The following is a 6,793-nucleotide window of genomic DNA, read 5'->3' as shown; positions in this document are numbered from 1 at the left end:
TGAGACTTGGCTTTTCATGTCTAAGCAGGCATTGTACTGTTGGGCACTTCCATTGATGTCTGCATTTTTCCTCTGTTTCATTACTCTCGAATGTTTAGAGTAGTTCTTCCACCCCCTTCATTTTCTGGGACAGCTGCTCTTGTTTTTAGGTATTGTCTGAGTTCTGGCTTAGTTACTTAATTGGATACACCTATGTTTGATTATGGAACAATTGGCAATAGGTTGAGTGTACAATACAGCACACTTTAAAAGCATATTGGAGTCAGCCGTTAGATCTTCTTGTGCAAATGGTGCTCTTCAGTTTATGTCCTGCTGTAATTGAGATGCTACAACTAGATCTTGAGGTCTATTCCTGTAACTGTTCTTCACAGGGCAAGATTGCTTACGCTTCCAGGTTTCTAATCTCCTTTATAGATCCTAGGCAAACCTCACCATTGAAAAACAGGACAGCTGTTGACCTAGAACTTGAGGCTCTTGTTTTAAATTCAGCCTTGTCGCAAGTTCTGTTTGATTTTAGAACACTTTGCATGTGTACGAATTAACCATCAGTAAAGCTAGGAGGAACATTCAGTGAGTAACAATGTATACACGACTTGCTGGAGCCTGAGAAATAGTGACCAGATGAAAAACCTGTATGTGTAGTGTAACAATTGCATTAATGAAGCCTTGAATTTCCATCTGTCACTCTAGGAAGATGGAAACCTCCCTGCCCTCCATGAAATCCATGTTAATCAGTTTACAGGCCGGAGGTCAGCAGCCTGGAAGGTGGAACCACAAAATTCAGGTAGCACATAGGTGCTGTATATCATGAATGTGGTGCCCACATCTAGAAAAGCTACTCAAAGCTCTAAGATGAGACTGATCAACAATCATACTCCTCCAGTGTAACTAAAATCTTATGCTTGGAACAGGCAGAATTTTACTCAGGCTGAGGAGTGTGTGTATCTAAGAGGAAAGGGCTGTCACAACCTCCTTGCTTTCCATGCCACAGGAAAGGCAAGTTACTAAAACCTTGCTTTCTTTAACATGAATATGTAGTTGTGGTCTAGAAGGAAAGAAAACAGGAAACAAAACCCTAACTACTTTCCTCAAAAGAAAAAATACAGTCCAAAACCCAGCAAACAAACCCAAGTCCCTGTCTATAATAGCACTGCAGAGAATATGCTCCTTCCCTTGGGGGAAAGTATGAGAAAACAAACAGCACAAGAGAAAGTCTAGCCAGTTTAAATTTGCAAGTGGGAGGTGTGCAGACATTATGGTTGTGAGTGTATTATAAGAACCTACGTAGAACAAGCTGGTATGTGCTTTCCACGTTGTATAATGGTTGCATGCTGAGAGACTCCCAAACACCTCTCATGGCAATTCACAGTTCTGCTGTGTTGTCTTTGCAGAACGATTTGCAGACCCTCAGGTTGCACATATCTGAAGTAAACTCTGTCCTGCTCAGTTACCAGGAGGTCTGTGGATGCTTAAAAACGTTGTGTTTGTAACCTTTGAAACTGCTGTCTGGTGGCTGGTCTTTATAGTATTACTGACAACAGATGGCAAATGGCTCCGCTGATGTAATTCTTGCTAGTGTTTCATTCCTGTGAAGTTGCACAGTTTCAGAATCTCAGAAAGTGCCTCCATAGTTTTCCTGCCTAATGGTTTCAAGCCAAACTAAATAAAAACATTTTATATTATTCAAATTCCCGTGGTGTCATGTGACATTTTGTAATGATTGCCTTGCAACAGTTTCAGATAAGTGCACGTTTGGTAGCAATTTAAGGCCTGTGTCCTTTAAGTAATGCTTATTAGTACATAACAGATGCCGTTTAGAAACATTATGCCTTTTAATAGGCTCTGCTTTTAGACTACATGTTCGCATTCCAGGCAGGCTGTGGATCAAGCAAGCTTGGAGGTATGCTATCGTTTATGCAAAGCCTAAGTCAATTTTCTGCTCTGAAGTCAAGCCATGTGTTTTTCCTTGTTTCTTCCATTTTGGTCATAGCTGCCTTGCTGTGTTGTTCCCCCTAGTCATATCTTTGGCTGATTGTCAAGCCATTACAATCAAAACCTTTTGCATTTTTAACCACCAGCAGTGGTTTCTTTTGTCCTGACAGAAGAGCCTGTGCAAAATGAATTTGAACACTCTCAGCTTTACTGTCAAAAGCACAGCAAGCACAGAGGTAGCCCTCTGTTGCCAGCCTGTCCTTCTCTGTTTCTTCCTCTTCCCAAAAGGAGAAAAAGGGAAAAGCAGAACCATGCTGATTTTGGAGCACCTTCAAAGACATGTAGAATAGCTGACACAATGGCACAGAAAAACAAAAGAGATGTTTACATATTTCTTCCACTACTTGCAGCTGTTTATTAAAGCAAGTTCTGAGACTGGCTCAGAGGCTTGTGATAGCTAGTGCAGGTGATGTGTTAATTTGCAGCCACATAATAAATTTAGCAAAGTGGAAATCACTGGGGGAAGGGATTTTTTTTTGTTTCCTTTTTTTTTTCACTCAAATGAATTGCTTTATTTTGAGATTATTCTGGCTGTACAAATTGCTCCTTGTAAGTAATTTAGAGACCGGCTGCTGGGCTTTCTTAGGCAGACTTACGCACTCTACTGGTGGGAGTAGTAGGTTTCTCAGAGGTAAAAGCATTTGCAACTCAAATTATGTGCAATCTGAAACTGGTATCCCTGAAAATGTAGACAGTTGTCTCATATTTTCATTGCCTCTTGGTTTGTTTGGGGAATGTTGTTCTTTCTGATAGCAAACCAGCGCTTTCAGGTACTCTTGGTATGGCACACATACTGCTACAGTGTGTATGATGCGGGGATACGGGCTGGTTGCAGTACAGCAGTACAGCCTTAGGTTTCCTACGCCTACCTACTTTGAATGATGGTAGTAATAGGCAAATGCATTTAATGTGGTACTTAAATACTAGCTCTGGTGCCAGATTGTGACAAGTGGGTTTTTCAGTAATAGTTTTAAATGCTCCTTGGTCTTAAAATATGGCTTTTTTTTTCTGAAACTGTCCTGTGAGTCTGTCTGGCTTCTCCCCATGGGATGAAATCATCTTTATGCTAGACTATTTGCCAAACTCAGTTGTCATTTCCTGCTCTTTCACTATTCTTTGTTTATCACTGGGAGACATTATCTTCCTCTTTTCCCTTAAGTTATAGGATGACTTTTGACCAATGCATCGTCTTTCTTTCTACCTTCCACCTTTGTAAAAGATTGAATTAACTACTATCTACATTTGAATTTGTGATTCAGAAAAGCTCTACTGCTGTGCAGGCTATCTTTTCTGTTGTTTTCCTCTCAAATCAGCCTGTTTGAATAATGAAAATACTTCAGTGATATATTTCAGTGTCATTCAGAGCCTCCCATTTCTTCTTTGCTTAGGTTTTAAGAGTCAGACTCTAATTTGAGGTCAGGCCTGGATGATGAAATTCTGCTGGCGCAACTATTTTGGCTTATGGGTATGTAGAAGGGAGATGTAGCACTGACAAAACTGCTGGAAAAATCCCCCAATATGGACACGGTTTCTGGAAACCTTGTCTGTTTTTCTTCTATATTTTGCTTTGTTTAGGGGTAGACAAAATAAGTTGACAAATTTAGATATTTTTCTTCTTACAAGAAAATCCATACCAGTGCCTTCAGTAGTTTAAGATAGACGTTACCAGGACCATTTCTGCCTGTTTCTTGGTTGTATGAAAATCAGTACGTATTAAGAACTCGATGCTGATGTTCACAGGTTCAGAGGTATTAGCACCAATCCCACTGAATCAATGTAATTTCCTTGAGGAAAACCTGATGTGAACATGAACCTTAAAACCTTAATTAATAACAATCTTGAATGTTCCTTTTCTTCAGGAGTGCAGCTTCTCTGGGTTATTTTGCAAGCTCCTTCCTTCTTTTTTACATCTAAGCTCTGTGAAAAAGATGTGTAGAAGTATGAATTCCTGATGTGTCACAGTTACAGCTGGTAGCGCTTCCATGGTTTAACAGTATGCTACAGTTTTTATTAATAAAGTCTGTTTCTGGGCCATAGCACCTCAGCTTTTTTCAGTTACATTAGGGTAGAACGTTGTGCAAAACATGCCTATCCAGATGTGCATTCTGTGTATAATAGGACAGGGGGAGCCTGTTTACACAGATGTATTTTAATTTATCTGTGCTGTAAGTTTGGTGTGGCTTTATTTTTGTACGTGTAACACTGCTAAAGGTCCATCTGAGGAAAAGTAGAGCTTGGAACCTGTTTGTCTGACCTTTCTATACGGGAGTACTGCACGTTAGAGTGGAGGAAATACGCCTTCAGCAGGCACTTGCCATTATGTGAGCCCTTCAATATGCACTTGCTTTTCTAGCCTTGAAAACATTTGAAATATTGTGGTTTCATCTAAGTATTTTTCCAAAAAGAGCTAAGTAATGAAATCAGTTATTTAATTCCCTTGTCCAAAAATCTGGTTTTCTTTTTTCCCATTTCATAAATCGTGGATTACTTTAAATTTTGGTAAATAAATAACACGTGTTTTATACACCCCAGTTATATGAGGTTCTGAGGACCTTCAGAGTTCATTGAAGTGAGTGGATATTGAAGGTGTTTGGCATTTTTCAGAGTTAGGCTTGTCTAGTCTCTGCCTTTGCTCATCTGCATTCTGCTAAATATATGTGTATTCTTAAAGCTTTTCTCTTCCCTTTTCTGAAATCAGCAGTAAAAATGTGTTAGCAGGAATGAGATGACAAATATGATTGAATCCTGCATTTGGGATGCCTGACATTTGGTCTGCCTACCATTTCAGTGCCAGAATTTGCAGTAATGACATGTAGCTACGGCTGAACTCATCTGTTTGGTTCCTTAATGGGGAATGGGATTAGGATTATTTATTTCCTTTCTGCCTTCATATCTGGATTCCACAGCAGAAAGTGATTTACAGACAGAAACTTATATTTGGTTTGCCTTCTGTAACCCTTCTTGCCATTTTTCATTGTGATGGAATAGCAATACAAAAATGGCATTTTTGAATGGAAACATGGAAACCTGTTCGTGCCAATGCACTTTTTCATCTTTTATGTTCCAAGAGTGATTGCTCTGTTAGTAACAGTGGGAAGCAATGCAGTGGGGAAGCACATCGTTTTCATTAATGATGTACAGTATATGGTTAAGAGCTGCTGTGCCATGTTGGACAGATACCACACCATGGTGTTTGCCCACTATAGCTCCATTGCCACCGCACGCTGTTATGATACTGAAGTTTCACTTACACTAGAACTTGGGGGTTTGATATGTACTTGCTCAATTAAATTCAGGATATGAGATTCAGGTTCTGCATGTACTCCCAGGAACGTGCCAAAGACCTCTTCCTTCCTTTGAAAGGTTAAACAAATATGGCTGTCTAATGATAACCACATGCGTGGATTGTTCAAGCTCACTGGAAGGAAAGAAGAATTGATGCTAAGCACTGCTGTTTAACACAGAGCTCCCACTCCTGTGAGAGGGTAATGGGAAGCACTTTTGTTACACGTGCATGATTTAGAAGGGCCAAAAAAAAACTTTTTAGATCCTAGACACTGTCATGGTTTTGCTGCCATAGTGTGGAAATTACGGTCCACAGGATAATAAGGAACAGTTTCTGTTATGACTTCTCTGTCTTCGTATGTTGTGACTTCAGAGCAACTGATAAGGAAAACGTCACACCCTTTTGAAGTGGTAGATAAGACATACAGATACTTGATAAGAAACCAGACAGAAGGTGAAGTGATTTGTTACAGGCCACAAAAACACACCTGTGTTAGGAATAAATCTCAGGAGTTCTGCTCTCAGTTGCTTGGCTTAATTACAAGAACATTCTCCCCCAAATACTGGCATAATATGCTGTCATTTTATGTTGATGCACATGTTTGTCTTATGTTGCAAAGTGTTTTTTGATTAAAAAAGAATTGGAAAATACTTTTGGACAAAACCCCTCACAGTGCTGTTAGAAACACTTAGAACCTGCTGCTTTGTTCTGTTCTTTTTCTTTTTTTAATTGTGAAATATTGGCATGAAAATAAAACCAATAAATAAAACCAGTGCTGCTATTGCAAACTTTTGAAATGGCAAAACTAAACACAAAATGATGAAATTTGAAAGTTAGAAATGGGAAATTCTTTTTATCTGTCTTGTTTCTGCACCACTAGAATTCAGACTTAAGTATTGTTCACATTTTTATATGTAAAATTATGCATAAATGTCCAAAGATGCACAGTCCAAATACAAATCCTGTGGTGGCTGATGGCTCTTGGGTAAACATACAGTTCTTAATGGATGCATGTAGTATCATTCTCTGTGTTTGTAGAACATGAAAAAGTAGTTGTAGGATAAATGATTAATTGACTTCAGACACAACACTTTTCATGCTTCATCTATGGTGAGGTTGATATATTTTGCTTTACAGTCTGGCTGCATCCTAAATGCCCTCGAAAATCTCTGAAATGGGCTTTCCAACAAGTAGGTGTTTCCTGGGAGTACCAGCAATCCCTCAGTGTGTCTTAACCAACCCAGTGGTGTGCCTAGTCTGAAAAACCTGCATCACCAACTATGCTGGTTTAAGGAAACAGTATTAATAAGCTACACATGACTGCAGGAACAGAAAATTCTTAACAATGAAAGCAAATATCTCTTGTTTAGTAAATGGTGTATTGGCTTCAGGTCAAAAGGACTTAAGAATATTGCTGGTACCTGCTAATTTGGAACTTAAATGAGTATTTAAGTCATTTTTATAAAGAGAGTTGGTTGTCCCAAGTTGTAACTCATTTGTTAGCTAATAGCAATA

General features: G+C 39.1%; 1 protein-coding gene across 1 annotated transcript in view; it reads left to right on the top strand.

Annotated features, from left to right (window-relative positions):
- The window catches only part of LOC134170333 (protein FAM169B-like), a 38,667-nt gene that overhangs the window by 1,640 nt on the left and 30,234 nt on the right, over positions 1-6,793 (top strand). The window lies entirely within an intron of this gene.

The sequence above is a fragment of the Pezoporus occidentalis genome, unplaced genomic scaffold, assembly GCF_034315485.1.
Source record: "Pezoporus occidentalis ecotype Australia unplaced genomic scaffold, CSIRO_AGI_Poc_V1 ctg11, whole genome shotgun sequence".
Taxonomy (NCBI): Eukaryota; Metazoa; Chordata; class Aves; order Psittaciformes; family Psittacidae; genus Pezoporus; species Pezoporus occidentalis.
Note: the sequence above shows the minus strand (reverse complement) of the source record. Positions and strands in the feature narration are given on the sequence as shown.